At 39.4% G+C, this 18,211-nt stretch overlaps 1 protein-coding gene across 1 annotated transcript in view; it reads right to left on the bottom strand.

Annotated features, from left to right (window-relative positions):
* MGAT4C (MGAT4 family member C) overlaps positions 1–9,744 on the bottom strand; it is a 322,866-nt gene extending 313,122 nt beyond the window's left edge. Inside the window, exon 1 of the mRNA XM_081878288.1 lies at positions 9,386–9,744. The gene's annotated coding sequence lies outside the window, so the exon portion shown is untranslated. The remainder of the gene's footprint in view (positions 1–9,385) is intronic.
* Positions 9,745–18,211: the final 8,467 nt, after the last annotated feature.

Below are 18,211 nucleotides of genomic sequence, written 5' to 3'. Positions count from 1 at the left end.
GAATTGATTCTTCTATTATTTCTCCAACACTCTGCTTCTAGATTAACATTCCTGTCAGTAATTGCTTTCCAGTATTTGATTCAAACACTGCAGGGTTGACAGTGGCTACAGATCAAGTTGCTACAAGCTCACCTGAGATATCAAAACCTACATCTGAATCAGATCATGAAGCTACACATCCACCTGAGCCATCTAAATCAGCTCTGACAAACCCAATTTCTAATGGGGCAGATGGCAGCATTTCAGCTGTTCTTTGGTAATTGGGACTGTGTTGGGCAAGGGCGGTACAGCTCAGTGGTAGAGCATCTTCTTCACATGCAGAGGGTCCCAGGATCAATCCCTCCCATCTCCAAGTAGGGCTGGGAATATTCTGCAGCTGAAACCATGGAGAGCTACTGCCAGTCAGTGTAGACCAGTGTTGGCCAAACTTGGGTCTCCAGCTGTTTTTGGACTACAACTCCCATCATCCCTAGCTAACAGAACCAGTGGTCAGGGATAATGGGAATTGTAGTCCTCAAACAGCTGGAAACCCAAGTTTGGCCATGCTTGGTGTAGCCAATACTGACCTGGAAGGACCAATGGTCTGACTCTTGAAGAAAGATAGATTACCTCCAGAATAGCGTCCCCAATGGCTATAAGACAAGTAATCCATTGTGGAACACCTGAGTTGCAGAACTGACCTAGATCTTTTACTACAAGATACTAGACACCAGGCTTCTCAGCAAAGCTAAAGGCAGTACAGTAGTTCTTGGGGGTGGTCCAAATCATTGTAAAATACAGCAATGGAGTTAAAGACAGTTGTGTTAGCCAGTTGTCTTACCTCTTGAATCTTCACAGGAGCGCAATTAATGTCATGAATGGGGGATTATTTTCACAAACTAAAAAGATACATTCTTACTTTCTACAGAAATTGGATTCCTGATATGTTGTCTGATAGTAATCACCTATTATAGTAGATTAACAGTAAATGGCATCTCATTCAACTTTAGTGAAGGGTTTTTTGGGGGGGCACCCATGCTTGTATCATTCATTCTGTCTGTGCTTAACACCAACCCCTGTTTAGGCTGGTGGAGCGGACCAAAGTGAAGACTACGGCAATGCAGTCTGCTCTAATTGCCCCTCCCTCCAGGCCACCACGGATTGGCCAGAATTTGAATCTGGGTGTGGAGGGAAACCAGTAGGCTCCATGGCAGCCGGGGAAGAGGAACAACTGTTGGGAAAAGATGGCGTAACTTTGGGAGGACGAGGGAAGGGCTGCACTGGGTCTCAACCACCATCCACCCTTTAACTGAATAAGTGGTCATTCTTGATATATGTGATATGTACACTGCACAAATGGGGTGCTCCTTATGGAAGAGAATGGTCAGCACAACCTAAACATCTCTGTATTCCCCTCCATTTATGAATCTATATCTTGAAAGATCTATATGAATCTATATCTTGGAAGATCCCGTGGAAATAGCTGATTTGCTTACATTTGTTTTGTTCAACGTACTTATTTTTATACGTCAAATGCTGGTGGTTAGGCATTATGCAAGTGTCATGGCCAAAGCACAAAAAAGACTTTATTTGTGTGCACTTTAAAAGTGTTCTACACAAAATCTTGACATTTGTTTAGACTTTGTGTTTCGTGTGTCTGTGGTTAAAATCCTTTCTTCACTACAAAAATTGCAGGAGTTATTTTAAAAATGAACTGTGAAGGAGTGCAGTTTTTTCTCAGAACTGACCCTAGGTTCAGTCCTTAGGAAATTGACTTTTATTATTGTTGTGTGAGAATCTGAATGTTGTAATAGTACATTGATATATTTTTTTTCCATTGAAGAGTACCATTATATTCATTTTTTAAAAATAAATAAATAGTGAAGATAAATTGACCACCCATGCTTGTGAGCTAGCATGGTAGTAGATATTGAACTAGAGAGAATATCAATCAGTTTAAACTGTTTCATTGAATTTTTGGGAGAATTGATGGGGAGCGACATGTCCACCATGCTAAGGTTCTTTGAAAAATGTAATAAATAAATACATTTAATTAATTATGAGATATATTAAACCAGAAGTACACTGTGTTCTGTTCTAAAGCATAATCCTGTAATGTATTCTTACTATGTGAATTTAACGAAGCATGAATGGATGAAGAACAAAGAAATTGTTGCCCGCCACTCATAAGGGGACAGACAGAGCTATGCACCTTCACATGTTTGGGGACTTCACAAACATACTTCTGGGACCTGGCTGCATGGAGACAACTGCAGGTGAAAAGATCCAGAGATGGTTAAGACACCTTCCTCTCATTTGCTGCTTCTTCCCTGAAAATGCCTTTCCCAATGCTACATAAAATGTAGTTATATGTGTCACCTGACACTGGGCACATCTTTTAACACATTCAAGGCTTTCTTCAAAGGCATTCCAAAAAGTCCACCCCCCATAACCAGGTCACTGCACGTTGCATCTCCAAACCGCAAAGCACTTAAATCTAGTGATGTGACTGCCTTCGCTCAGGAGCTTAGCTAGTACTTTCTCTAGAAATTTATTATCAATTTCTGTTTTCATTGCTCCCCTCCCCCCCCAATAAAACCACATACTTTTTGGGGGCAATCCCTAACACACCTAAAGGAGACCAAATATCATGTAACTTTATTATGGGGTGTATTTTATCTCATTTATTTATAAAATTTATAAACTGCAAGCACTCTCCAAGAATTGTGCAGATAAAATAAGAGACAAAACATGGTTAAAATTCAGTTTTAAACATACATAAAATCATCATTGTTAAAAAGAAGAATAGACACACACATATATTTGAGCAAACGTGTTTAGGATTGAACTGCACAGCTTTTTTTTTCTAATTTTGGGCATACCAATATACCTTTGGGTGTCCTAGGAAACATATGCTACATATCTCCAGTGATTACCATATTGTTACAGAAAGGTCACTCAAATCCATTTCTTAAGGCCACTGCAGATAGTGCTCTTTTGTGCTTGGTTTCATAGTATCTTCTTGACCTTCTTTAAATACCTGTTTTAAGCTTCTAAAATGCAGCACTGAGATGTGTATTTATGCAGTAATGCTCTCATGTGGAAAATTAAAGGAGCTAGATGTGGTATGTACTGTCTGATAAATGTATCATTCTAAAGAATTTTTGTACCCCTGCCTTATCTGTTAGAGCAGATGTGACAGCAACTGTTGGATCAACCTTAGTCTGTTGTTTATTTACCCAAATGGCTATCATTTTCCTTTATTCAGTTTCAGCAATGCTATCCTGGTTTTTCCCCTCCCCACAATGCTTTCTGAAGCCTTCAGTTATGTTGCTCACTTGTGAATTTCTAGATTAAGATGCCATCTATGAAAACCTGGGTGTCTTCTCCCTTGGTAGCAGTAATGTTCTTTGAAAAATCTGCAGTGTAAATCATAACCAAAATGTGGGCTTTTTAAACACACACATAGACCACTATGTCCTACACAGATAGCACCTTGGGGAGAACTCCAAGGTAGCGTCAAGTGCACGAAAAATAGTAATAATACTAGATCACAGTGAATTCTCCATATGTTTTATCTCCAACTCCCAATAGAAGTATCTTCCTTTGTTTAATTAGTGGTGAAGACTAGGGATGGACAAATCTGTCAATTTCAGATTTTCTCAATTTCTTATTTTCCAATCCTAAATTCAGTTTATTTCATTTCCATATCATTTAAGTTCTCTAGTATTTTAGCATCTGTTTCTTCTGATGTGAATTTATTTGCAAGCAATTTTTGCCTAACAATATGCATTCTGAGAGCAACTTTCCTTAATATAATGAATTTTTGTCTGCTATCTTCCCTAGTGTAGGAGTTCCTTTTGCATACAATTGCACTTTTGTAGATATATTTTGGCTGGAGAGCTGCTTTGCAAAATTCAGAGAAGTGTGAATTTTGAAAGATTGCTTTGTTTCAGTTTACATATTGTTTTCAAAAGTGCAGATTAGGTTTGTGTTGACATACAAACTGAGCCAAATTTCTCCTCCTCTTCTTATGAGAACATAAATGTAGTTTAGACCCTATCCCTCAATTTCTACTAAAAACCATACGCACTCTATTGGCCTGCTACTCTTTCAATATATATTTTTAAATAATATTTTTGAGAACCACAATTATTTACATGTATCAAACAGAAATACCAGTAAACAAATAAAACGCTGGACCGAAGGAAAGGCCCAGCAGCTAAGAATGGCATGACAGCAAAAGTTTCATAGCATTATTTCTTGATCTGCTGTTTCTATTATTATTAAGCACAGAGAGCCTCTTATAATTTCTTTTTTTAAAATGCAAAAGCCATAGTTCTAGATATGTGATGTGGAGTAGCTAGGTTCTATTACCTCTGTTGTATATTCTGTAGGCAGCTTCCTTAACAACATCAGAGAATAAACTCCCTTTTGGTTTGTTCTGCCCTCTAGCATATACAATTTATTTTAATGAGACCCAGAGTATGGCAGGTTCTCCATCTTAGCACTGCCACTATTTGCTCAGGCACTATTGCCAATGCAATTATTTCTTGTTTGTTGTTGACTTTTATATCTAGCTCACAAATCACCCTTGTGAGTTGAGGTCACCATTATAAGCCCCTTCATTTTATTTGATTACCTTCCATTCCCCCCCTTTTTTTTTAGTCTCTCTATCATACAAACAGGGACCACATTGACTCAAGAACCAATAGCCATTTCCCCCAATTTGATAGTCGAGTTATGTGCTGCTTCAGTGTATGCAGATTGCAGGATCTTCTTCTACCAAGCTGTTATTCTGTCCCTTTCTTTTTATACTTTGACTATTCCATTATAGCTACAGAATGAGGCCATGCGCCTTAAAAAGTGTGACTTGCTTTGTGATTCCAAATCTGATTGCTGCAACAACTTCTACATCTTCCAGCATTTTTCCAACATTACAACTCTGTAAAGGGAGGAAATGCCCATCTCTATAAGCCTTCTTCTAGCTTTAGATACTAATATACACTATATCCAGGTGATAACTTTCAAGCTAAGGGGACAAGTGATACCCACCAACTAGGATTGGGAAAGGGTGGAAGCAGAGACAGCTAAGATCAGGGTATAAAAGCTGTATGGAGAAAAGAGCCAGGGTGGATTTGAAGAAGGAAGTTACGTTTTAGCAACTTGCTGACAAACACCTTTGGGAAAATATTCTCCAGACATATCTATACATAATGCATGGTAGTGGGATAATTCATTGGCATCAAATGATATGACAGTTTAATTTATTTCTGCAAATGACTGTGCAGTTCAAATGTTGGGCGGTATGAAAGTTTCACTGATTTCTGCAATGGGTCTGTAAGATGCAAGCTATATTATGTAAGTAATTATTCACAAAGGCAATATGTGGAAATTTGTAATTATTTAATATGCATTACGATATGAATTTTATACATGGTTTTTGATTTTGTGTCTGTTCTTCCATCTTGCTGTGGTGCTTCTCCCCTGCCCCCCCCCCACGTTGTCCATTTTAGGTTTGCTATAGGTCATCCTAGTCAACAGCAGATCTAAAGCAGATCATTTTGATTTAAGTCTGCTGAGTTCCACCAAAGTCAAGCTCAAACACCATGAGTCAATTGCTCCACCCAGTTTTGGATATGGGGTGTGAAGTGAGGCAAGGGGCTACTTGATGGTTATTCTGCAAGTGCTGGAATAGTTCTGAGAAAGTGCTTCATGCATTCAAAAGTATCCTTTGCTGAAGGAAGGCTTTTTTTTAAAAAAAGAGTAAATACTTTGTGTACCAGCTTTTGGGGGTTTCCAATTCATTGCATATCTAGTGACTATTTGGGCTGGAAAGACTGTAATCTGCTACTTGCAAAACACTTCCATATCGTGCCTTATCGTGCTCCCTATTTTGTATTTTTAATAAATAAAATAAAAAAATATTTTTAATAAATAATTAAAAAAAATTCCAGTAGCAGCTTAGAGACCAACTAAGTTTGTTCTGGGTATAAGCTTTCGTGTGCATGCAGATACTTCAGGTATCTGAAGAAGTGTGCATGCACATGAAAGCTTATACCCCAGAACAAACCTAGTTGAACTCTAAGGTGCTAATGGACAATGTTTTAATGTTTTATTTTGACTGCATTAGACCAACATGGCTACCTACCTGAATCTTGTATCTTTAAACAAATGATTATAATAAAAGTAATAGTGACTGGTATGGGCAAGCTATTTTGCCTCTTTCATTTTCCCATTAGTCTCCCAAATAGCGGTTGATATTCAACGCTAACTATATTCCAAGTCTTGTGACCTTTTTCTTAAACAAAACAAAACTCCATTGGTTCTGGAGTATGATTCTGTTGGGTATCACTTATTAAATTTAACACTGGTTTAAATTTTATAAAGGAAATATATCGGTTTATGAAGATATGCATGTAATATTGCACAGACTTACTACAGACAACTGAATCGAAGACACGAAAGCAGCAGTGAATCCTTAAAAATGAATCACTTTTATCATCATATATTTCCTTTATGTCTTTCACCTCAATAATTTGTTATGAAGGCAAAACACTACTGTAGCATCAGAATAAAAATGGAAATATTTCCAAAAGTTTTTAACAAAAATCCCAAGAGTCAGTATACAATGAAAATTATTCAATGCCTGAAAGTAAGGAATCCACACTTTTGATGTTCATAGCCATGATTCTTTTGAGAATCTTGGTTACTTAATAGTAAATAAAGAGGATAATTACGAAAAGAGTGCTGATTATAATATTCAAATCCTTGCTTGGTATAAGCAGCTGGTATCTGATAATGGAATTATTTGCCTACATATTCATATTTAATTATAAGGAATGATAAGAAAAGTCACTGTGATAGAAAAACAGATATATACTACCATGAAAATTTTCTTTCCCTTGAGAAGGAAGGGTTTCAAAGTTTGGAGATTCTAGAGAATGAACCTTGACCCCAGCTACGTGTTTGACCATCACTGACATATGGCATCTCCCCAAGCATTATTCTCTGTACTTTACAACTAAAATCATACTGTGACAGAAGTGGCACATCTGTGATCTGAAAACCACCACAGATTTCACTTGAGGTTTCATGGAGTCAAGACCAAAAACAAAATAAAAACATCCTTATATCCTGAATCCAAATAACATCAGTAGAAGTAGGATGCAAATCAAACACTCAATGGGACATGTGTTACACCTTTCACACAACTGCACCACCTCAGGATGCATGTCATATTTCACAGTATCTGCAGCTTAACATCTCCTAGGGAATCTTATCCCTGATACGTTCCTTCTGAGTCAGTATTGTCCACTCTGATGGATAACAAACAACTCTCCAGGGTCTTAGAGAAGGTTTGACACATCATCTGCTCCTTTTAACTGAGAGTACAAGGAATTGGACCTGACTTTCACATGCCAGACCAGAGATACTTTACACTATGAAAGCATTTTCAAAGAAAAGTAATCACCCGCTTGTATTTTGGGAAAGTTCAAACCTTTCAGAGTTAGTTGAGTACGGCCATGCTAGTGTAGGAGGTGAGTTGAGGACAACCTGTCAGATTAGATTTTCTGAAATACTCCAAATGCCAAACCTTCAAGAAGTGCCTTATAAATCAATAAGAAGTTCAATTTTTTTTAATGTTGTTAAATATTTTGAAAAAGAAGACATGCCTCTCACAAAAGATACAAAAGGAAAAGTTGAGTGATGTTTCCTAAAGACAGGAACCTCTAAGATGAGTTAGTCAACCTCATTTTGCCACAATTTCCCCAATCTCAGTGGAAGGGGACATGTTTTGGAGAAGGAGTGGATAAGCTGTGGATCACTAGATGCCAATGTACTACAACTCCCATCATCCTTGACCATTGGCCAAGCAAGTTAACTGGTGCTGATGGGATCTGGAGTCCAACAACACCTGTAGGGCCACAGGCTAGCACCCCAGCTCCCAATTTAGAAGTCGTAGCACCTGAGGGGGAATCAGTTCCCTTTATCTCTACTTCACGTTTCTTTTCCATCTAAAGTCTCTAGTTGTAAAAGAAGTTTCAAAAGTATGACATGCCAAAGCCCAGCACATGATCTTCCTTATCATAATTACTTCTGAAATGTTAAAAATTCACCAAAGGAAGATGATTTAAGATGTCCACTTAATGCTTCTGGCTCTTCCATCTTCTCTGTTATTATTCTTACGCCTGACAAACGTGATTTGCCATGTCTTTCCCATGAACTGACAATATCAGTTCTATAAACAAATTAGACAGCACAGCTAACATGTGTCAACTTGTAGCTAGTAGATTCATCCACCAGCAGTGTCAGAAACTCCAGATATGACCTATTTAGTCATATATTTTAAGAGGCATGCCAGCAATGTGTTGGAAGAAAAGGAGCTTTAGTATGATGTGTAAGCATGAAATATCATGCTGAAAAACAGAAAAAGGACATCTGTGCATCATTTCAACTATCAGGTTTCCCTCCCGGGTTCCTTTCCTACATCTCCTTAGAATATATGTGTCTCACTGCTGACACACACACGCTGAAGCCAGCAATGTTACATCAAGAATAATTTCATGATACACCAATCTCAGACTGAATGCAATTGCTGTCATTTCCAGCAAGCAGAACCTTGAAACAGTTTGAATGCTGACTTCTCTGCAACACAGTAAAATGATCCCTATTTCTTTTCTTTTCTTTTTTTAAAAAAGGGGGGATCTACCCAAAGCACCACATGCTTAAAAGTGTTCTTAAGTCACACAGAACTTTGTTATTACTATTATTTTACTACTCCTGTAGATTTTTAATGCATTCATGTCCTTGGCTGCATAATAAACTTTTATCGGGATGCTTCTGAAATTAGGAAGGCAAACGCCAGTCACGTTTATCATAGTTGATGAAATGTCTTGATATTAAATGCCTTGTAATACCTCAGAACATACTGAACCACTGAAAATAATTCATGTACTTGCAAAACTTTTCCGAGCTTCTCGGAAGCATTCTACCATTTTGTTCAACCCACCAGTATCAACAGTCATAGATGGGTATCTGCTTCCCCCCAAAAATGTTTTATCAGTCTCAGTGCTATGATTCATTGTAGAAAAATTATCAGGGCAGCCAATGTGAACTTATACTAATACAGCTTGCAGGTGTGTGTGTGTGTGTGTGTGTGTGTGTGTGTGTGTGTGTGTGTGTGTTTGCTGACAGAGCATTTTATGGTACGGTAGGAGATACAGACCAATAGTAAGCAGTTCAGAGTATTTTACCTGCAACCATGCTGCAATAAAGTGCCATCATCATTCAATCAATAGAGGTTACTTACTTAACATTTGCTTGAACATATTTGGATTGCCAGCCTATTAGATCATTTTCTGATAAACAGCATAGTTAATGAATGGAGAGAGTAACTACCTACCTTCAGGAAGAACCTGCCCAATAACAATAATCCATCAAGAAAACTGACAATATCCTCTGATCTATTGCCTGCAAAGCAGGGACTTGATGGAGAGTTTCATTCCTTCTGCTCAGTACTCCAGGAGAAAATCAGTGCAATTTGAATATTTCTCAGGCTGTGACACCTCTCCAAGATTCCTGGTTGCGTTCTGTTTCCCAGAGGACGGCAGCCTGGTGTTCCAGTGTGCATACAGCAGTGAAGATAAATAGAAAAAGGCTTGAGATAAATTAGGGATGGCTAAGTTAAAATTGTCTCTGCTCCCGACTCTCTCATCTGCAGTCTGAAAGTCTGTTTTGCTGTGAAAAAGCTAGATGGCAGGCTGCCTCAGCGAGTTCTTCTTAAGCTACAGAGAGCATTTCAATGAAGAATTTTTTTTCCCATTATCTAAGCTAATGTGACTGAAGCTAAGTCTAGTTTTTAAAAAGTGTCTGCTGGCATGAAATTCATTTTACTGTGGCTTTCTTTCAAGCTACAGGTCAGAAAACATGTTATTGGGCTATATATTTCTATCTAAATAGAGCACTTCAACTTTTCAAGGTACAGAAATGGTATCTAGGATCTTTTTACAGCTTTGTCCAATAGCTTAAAAGGTAGTCAATTTCCACTTTTGCACCTGAGTGTGTCTTTCATGCTTTTCAGTCTTTTAACCTAAGCTTTATTTCCTGCCACACAAGCACACTTTACTATGTCTCTACAAATATAATAATACAGAAATTAGGGTAATGGCTCATTATAGAACACTTATTTAGGGGGAGGGGGAGGGGCAGAGGCTTGTTACGTTTTCGAAACAAAAACAAAGAAATCCCAGCCACATGTACAAAGAAATAAGCATTATTGATAATCTGCCATTCTTTTTTACATGAAGCATTGATACCTAAAATTGCTTCTGTGGCCTGAGGGGAAGGTTGGGTGGCAGTCTTGAGAGCTAACCAGAAACCCAGGCAGCTGGTTGGGAATTTCCAGTCCTGGGGCATGGATGTCCAGATCCAATAGCTCCTCAGGGTCACTGGTGATGTGGAGATTCTCAGGTCCATTGTCCAGTCCAGGCTGAATCCTGACACACAGATACATATTCCCATTACAGACAGTTGGCTTCCATGAGGTGGAAGCAGTAAATAACGACTGAGGGGGCAGAGCTATTGTATTCAGGCCAAATTCCTCCTCATGTGCTAATTCACTTTAAATAAAGCTTGAAGAGGAATTTAGTGATGAAATATATGTGCATGCTTAATGTTTAATAAGTCACTTTCCTGTCCTATCTTAGGCTGCATAAACACCATATATTTAAAGTATCCCCTTAATAATCCTGCAAACTATAGTTTACCCCTCACAGGGCTATAATTTCTAGCACCCATGCCAATCTACCTGTTCCCAGGATTCTTTGGGAAGGTGCTTTATATGTGCTTTAAATGCAGTGCTTTTTTTTCTTTAAACAAGTTTAGGGGTACTCTCATTTTCACTTAAGAACATCACCATTTCATTGTTCAAACCAGGAAAAATAAATACGGCAAATGGACAAAGGGCCACCATCGGGGGTAGCAATGGAACTGATGATTCACTGTGCTAGAGAATAAACTAAAAAAATTAATTATTTTAGTTTCTTCTCCCATTAGGTTCACAAAATGTTTAGGGGTATGCGTACCTCTGCGTCCCACCCCAGAAAACAAAACAAAACACTGTTTAAATGTATGGTTATATGTAGCCTCACATCTCTGGGTATCCCCCACTCTCAGTCTCTCATTGTCTGACTGTCTCAGTCATCCATGTTTTAGCTGCTTAGTAGCTGGAATAAAAGCCACTGTGCTGTTGAAAGCGTGGTGTTTCAGCCTTGCATTATTCAGGCCTAGTCGCTTGAGGGCCTGCAAGTCATTAGGGCTAAACAAAATGAAGTTCAGTTATGCTCTCTCAACAATACATAATAAAATATATATGGAATGGCTGAATTAATCTTCACTATGGAAGCAAAGCCTCTCCTTGTGGGGGTTTTCTCTATCTCTTTACTTATTCACAGTATTTCACCCATTAGCAAAAAAAAACAAAACAAAAAACAAAAGTTCTCTGAGCAGCTCAGAAATAGTTTTCATGGAACCAACATAACTGATAAGAATAATGACTTCAGTCAAGTCAAGTGGAAGTACATTGAACTCTACACATTTCAAATATAAAAATAAATCTGAATGGTCCTTACATTTCAAAGATCAGCACTGGAAGGTAGATAGGCATCTTTAGTTCTTTGCATCGTGATGCTGAAACATTAAGTAAAGATAAAGGTCAGCAGGGGAAAGTTTCGCTCAATTAACATTTCTATTTCCTTCTTATGCTTGAAGGGCTCTCCAACTTCCAACCATCAACAAAGATACAGGGGGCCATGCATGAAGTACTGTTGTTATGTAACATCTATTCATTTCCCCATAGACCAAACATGCAAGGAAGATTAACAGTATAGTCCTTATAGGGGTTTACCTGGAAACACCATAGACATTTACCAGACCCCTCTCGCTCTCCAGGCTTCAGCGAAAGCCTGCATTCGCCCCATAGGACGCACACACATTTCCCCTTCATTTTTGGAGGGGAAAAAGTGCAAAAAATATGGTAAGTCCTTCTGAATTCAGTGGGGCTGATGTCCCAAGTACGGTACCTGTGTTCGAGACTGCAGCCTTAATCTTGGCTGTATGCTTTCTCCCTTCCATTTAAGTTTAGTCCTAATAATAGCACCCATTTTTGCTTTTCTTAAAAAAAACAAAACAGCTCAATGTAAATGAAATGTTTAGCTGACCAATATAATCCTGGCTTCTTCCATTTAATTGTATTTTGCTGCATCTTATTTTTTGATGTTTTGTCATGATTTTGATTTGCTGAATGATGTGTAAAGATCAAAACAGCAAGGTAAAAACATTAATAATAACAAAAATAATTTCATCTATGACAATGGCATATCTAGACAAATAGAGAGGGAGGACATTTTAAATTCAACTGTGCAAGAATCAGTGATGTAGATAAAGAATCATTCAGTGGCTCTTTATTTTTTAGTGTACAGTGGTACCTCGGGTTACATATGCTTCAGGTTACAGACTCCGCTAACCCAGAAATATTGCCTCGGGTTAAGAACTTTGCTTCAGGATGAGAACAGAAATCATACTCCAGTGGCGCAGCAGCAGCGGGAGGCCCCATTAGCTAAAGTGGTCCTCAGGTTAAGAACAGTTTCAGGTTAAGAACAGACCTCCGGAATGAATTAAGTTCTTAACCTGAGGTACCACTGTATTCTGTTTTTCTTTGTAAAAATTCAAATTACAAATTAGCTTACAGTTAAAACCTGGATCTACACTATACCTTAAACCTGGCTCTATACTTCAAAGGGGCCACCTTGTGACTGCTTCTGTATTGTAATCCACCCTGAATTCATGTATAGCAAAGGATCCTAACAAAATGGATGATAGTGAAACCATCACTGAAATTCCAGTTTCATAAATCTCCCCCCTTCAGTTTTCATAGAAATGCATTTTGTCACTAAATACAACTGAATGTTCAGTGCACTCTTTTAAGGACAACTACTCATTCTAATCATCATCATCATCATCATCATCATCATCAGTTCAGGTGAAAGAGCTTCAATGTACAGCTAAGAATCCCCCCTCCTGGAAAAAAATGACCTGCATTTGCATTTATTGTGCCCTCTTTCAGCTATTTTCATTGAAGGAAAAGATCACACACAGACACAATGCACACGAGAGGTACGTGCATGCCAAATGCACAGAGAGATGTGAATTGGGGTGACAGTATGGGAAGCAGAATTGGCTTTGTACTCTCCAATGCTCCTCCTACAAAATGACAATATTTGATTCCCTCCCACTTGCAGTTTTCATGCCCAACACTGTCATTACAGCTAAATAAATAGACTGCAACATTTAACAGCAATCTGTCCAACAGTAAATTGCTACCTAGTACATTACTAATATTTTCATAGAATAAGATAAAAAGCACAGAATAGTGTTGCCTTAGAACTTTGTGCTGAAGAATTGTGGGTGGGAAACTGTATTTTGTGACAACGCCTGTGGAAATTTAGGGCTCATTCCCAACCCCTGACCAGCACTCATGGAAGCCACACTAGAAGGTGGGGTAGCAGGGAGGAAAATGCCCTTCTGCTATGTCATGTGATGGCAGCAAAGCTCACACAGGATCCAAAAGAACCTGTGCTGACCCGCCCACCCCTCTCTCCTGAAATGCCCTGTTTCATGGGTTTCTGCCCATTTGTTACTGGCAAGGATGCCACTGGCAGTAGCTTCCACCTTTCTGCCACATGGAGAGGTGCAATGGGACATTCCTCACCAGTAGGATGTCCTCAGTGTTTGATGGTAGAGTTTGCTTCCCTACCAGTGGAGGTCAAAGACCTCTTGCTTCATCCAAAAAGCTGATCAGGGATTTGGGTTGCTCCATCGGAGAATTTAGCTATGATTTGCTGAAGATGTCCAATATACACAGATTCTACCATGTAAAATGGGAAAGTGTTTGAATGGAAGACTGGCATGTTGCTAATTTAGAGCAGTAAAAGAGAACATCTATAAAGTGACATGAATTTTACTCATATTGATCCAAAGAAGCACTCCAACATATAATTAGCAGAGTAAAAAACTGAAACATTTTGCAGGATTCCCAAAAATAGAGCAAGAGCAATTGTATTTCATCCAGCAGAGTTACTACTGCTACTGAAGGTAAATGGGCATAATGGGCATAAATCTAACATATTCAGGATTGGCGCTGTCCATAAGAAATCCAGTTGCAACAGACTTAACTTAAACTTAAAAAGGTAAAGGTAAAGGACCCCTGACCGTTAAGTCCAGTCGCGGACGCCTCGGGGGTTGCGGCACTCATCTTGCTTTACAGGCCGAGGGAGCCGGCATTTGTCCGCAGACAGTTTTTCCGGGTCATGTGGCCAGCATGACTAAGCCGCTTCTGGCACAACAGAACACCAAAACAAGAGCAGCGCATGGAAACGCCGTTTACCTTCCCGCTGGAGCGGTACCTATTTATCTACTTGAACTTGGGAGGGGGATTACGTGCTTTCGAACTGCTAGGTTGGCAGGAAGGAGCACATTGTACTTGAGGTTTTAGTCTTATTGTAAATTTAACTCTAAGCATACTATGTACAGAACACCACACCAGAAGGAAATGAAAGAAAGGTGAAACCCAGGCTCCTTCTGGCCTGTTATTATAGTCAGCATGACCCTGAGTGAAAGCGATAACAGTACCAGTTTAAACCAGCTGTTCAGCTTCTCTGAAGGAATAACCCAAACATCAGGAACCTTCTGCCTGTTCCTAGGCAGCTTGCATGTCAGCTAGAAACTTCCAGCTTGCACTGGCTTGTATCACACAGAGAAGCTTCCAGAACCCTGATGAATCAATTAGAATAGGAAAGATCTTTACACATCAGAGTGTCACTTTGGGATGATGCTTAAAGGCCAATAGGGAACAAATTTGGTGGTCTGTAGTTTGGTTGTTGTTGTGGGTGTTTTTTTTTGGGGGGGGGGGAGTCAACAACCTTGGTGCCTAAATAGGGACAGAGTTAGGTTATCCTTAAATAAATACATCATTAAAGAATGCTTTAAAAAAAAAGTGTTAAAAGATCAGATGGAAGTGTGGGGTGGGGAGAAATCACCATGGATCCAAATTTACTTAGCAAACAGCAAGCTTGTTTTAGCACTCCCTGACTGTTATGGCTGCTGTGAATTAAATTCACACAGGATTCTCATTCTTCCAGTTGAAAATAAAATTGCTTCTTTCGGCGACAAATTGAGTATATGTATATAAAACAAAAGAAACCCCACAATATATTGTATATACATTCAAGTGTATGTGAAATAAAGACCATAGTAGGCAATTGGAACATTTTTTAAAAAATCAACCTTTTTTTAAAAAGCCACCAGGAATGTCAAAGTAATGTGGCACTAGCTGGGTTTGTAACCATGAGAAACAAAGTCAACAGAGACTTTATAGAAGCAGTTTTAACTTCCTGAAGAGAAGCCTCATCATCTGATTTAATGATGCTGTCACAATAGCAAATAAAAAGGGTCACCAGTTACATTAGCACCATTAAATACCATAGACAGTTTATTTTTCCCTGTGGAAGAAGGGTCTCATAACAGCACAACAGGTTGTTGTTTTTAAGGTGTTGTCTTTCTTTTTATTAGTAACTCTCAATAAACAGCAGCTCATTGGCTCAACTGTCATCTCCTTCATTCTACAGCTATTTTAGATGCCACCGGAATATGTAGAGTTTTGGGCTATGGTCTTGGGGACCAAGGTCTATGCTCACCCAGCCCTGAAGCTCATGGAGAGCTCTTGGACTAGTCAGTCTCTCAATCTAACCTAACCACTGTGTTGTTGTGAAGATTAAAGGGAGAGAAGGGAGAACCAGGTATACCACCTTGAGTTCCATGGAGGAAATGTGGGATATAAATCAATAACAGAAACCACCACCACTACCACCACAGCAACAATTTGAATGGCTTCAACACCAGGAAAACCATTTGGTTTTCTCATGGCAAAGCCAACCATAACAATAGTGATGGATATGCAGAAATCCCCAGGTATCAAACCTGAACGGTTTTGGCCTTCTGGAACTGAACCATAACATTGCATATCCTTCAATCGAGGGTTGGATTGCTGTGCTGGCCCTATCATTAGATGGCTGCCCAGGCAGCTGATTTAGGGTGTCAAGAAGGGTCAGCAAATTACTGAGTTATTTAATGTATTTTAATTGTGTGGTTTTTTTAGCAAGGAGGTAGAGAGATGCTCGTGGGGTTCTTACCTTTGGGTAACAATGTAATAAGGCTTTTCTTGGGCACAATGCCTCTGGATAGAGATGGGGTGGCATTTGCTTCTCTGCTTGAGGCAGAGAATGGCTTTAACCAATCCGATCTCTGAAGCAGAAGAAGGAAAGACAGAAGCAGCAGCCCCCAATATGCCATTGCAGTGACCCATCTGGGTAACTATATAGAAAACAAGAGGGGGAATAAAGGGTTTGCATGTGGGCACTGTGCATCTTGACTTGGTGAGAGGACATTAGGAAGCAAAATGTCTGGAGCTTGCCATAATCTTAGGGACAAAGGCACATGAACAAATGGTTTGTGTGAGCTGGATAGGGTACCTGTTGTGTGTCACCCCTCCCATTCCCAGGAAGGTTTAAACAAAGGAATGGGAACCTGATGGGACTCCTGGTGCTGTTAGACTACAACCCCCATTTGTCCCAACCATTGAACAAGCTGGCTAAGGCTATCCAAGTCTAACAACATCTGGAAGGACACAGGTTCACCATCCCTAGTGCAGAAGGTTATGAGTATCAGGAATGTGCATCAGCCATCTCACCTATGATGTCATTTGTGTGGCTCCGGCTGCATACAAATGACATCATAGGTGAGGCCCAGGCCCACTCCCTGTGAAGGGCAAGCTCACCGTGTCTGAATTGAGCCATAGTTCCAAAGCCATGCAGTGTTCTGGGTGTGCTCCTGAGATGCAGAACCATCTTACATTTTTATTTCACTTTATAGCTTTCATTATTCTAAAATATATCAACCCACATTGTGAAGGAAATTGTAATCTGCAAATTTCCAATGCATTTTATAGTTCGGGTAATTCTCCCCACCCCCACCCCCCAATACTGCATTGCTAGGTAGCAATGACATGCTTTGTGTGTGAGGACCATATATCAATTTCGTCCCTCGAGTGTAGTTATATCTGATTTATCAGTGCCTTCAAAGTTGCTAATTCCTCTGCAAGCTGCATCACCCTCCTCACTCAAAATCTATTTATTTTATAATATGTTTGCAGACAACACCCTGAGAACAGTCTGCTAGTAAAACCCACACACGCACACACAAACACAAAGCGGGAAGATTTAATGTGCCCTCAAGGATTCCTGTTGTCTGATGGACGGTAGCAATTAATAGTTAGGGCTAAATAATCTAATGGTGCCAAGGAAATAAGTGCCTAGTGAAATCATATTTATTTATCTTTTCTGCTAACATCAAAACCATTAAGATGAAAGGTTCAAAATACAAGTGCTCTTTACTGGTATGAGTGTAGGAGAATCAACACTTGAATGTTGGAATCTAATTATTAGGCATTTTTAGCCACAAAAAAACAGACATCGCCACAGCATGCTATGTTATATGCAATACAGTAGGCAAGAGAAATGGCACTTAAGGGTTTGCAGATTTAATTTCATTTTATGCACACAAATTTGGGAAGCAATAAGGTTTGTGAAATATTCCGTGCGGCTAAATGAAATTCTGGTATAACATTATCCATTCTGCATGCTTACCCAAACCCTTCTGTCAGGGGGGAAATTGCCTCAGGGCCTCACAAGGCTAGCGGGCCCAAACTATTGATTCAGCCATCTTCGGCAGATGAAAATGCTATTTTGACTGCATGTGTGAGAGTCAAAGCTTCTTACTTTTGAGTGGCTGGTGTGTAGCCAACTGTACATGGATGAGAGTCACACCCATTGCTCTGCCCACTTTTCCTTTTGGCTCCACTACTAGCAGATGCCCCATGAAATGTTTCCCGTGATGATGTGTGGCCCTTGAGCTGAAATAGGTTCCCCACTCCTGGTTAAAACTTTTTAAAAAACCAAGGCAGCTTTTCTCTGGATCCATTTGCTGCATTAATATAAGATGGGCTACACCTGTCTTGCCAGTTGTACATTTGAAAAGGATTTATGGGTCATAACAAGCTTGACATGAGTCAACAATGTGATGCAGCAGCAAAAAAGCTAATGCTATTCAAAGCTGC

This window comes from Podarcis erhardii (assembly GCF_964252035.2).
Source record: "Podarcis erhardii genome assembly, chromosome: 10".
In the NCBI taxonomy this organism is placed as follows: Eukaryota; Metazoa; Chordata; class Lepidosauria; order Squamata; family Lacertidae; genus Podarcis; species Podarcis erhardii.
Note: the sequence above shows the minus strand (reverse complement) of the source record. Positions and strands in the feature narration are given on the sequence as shown.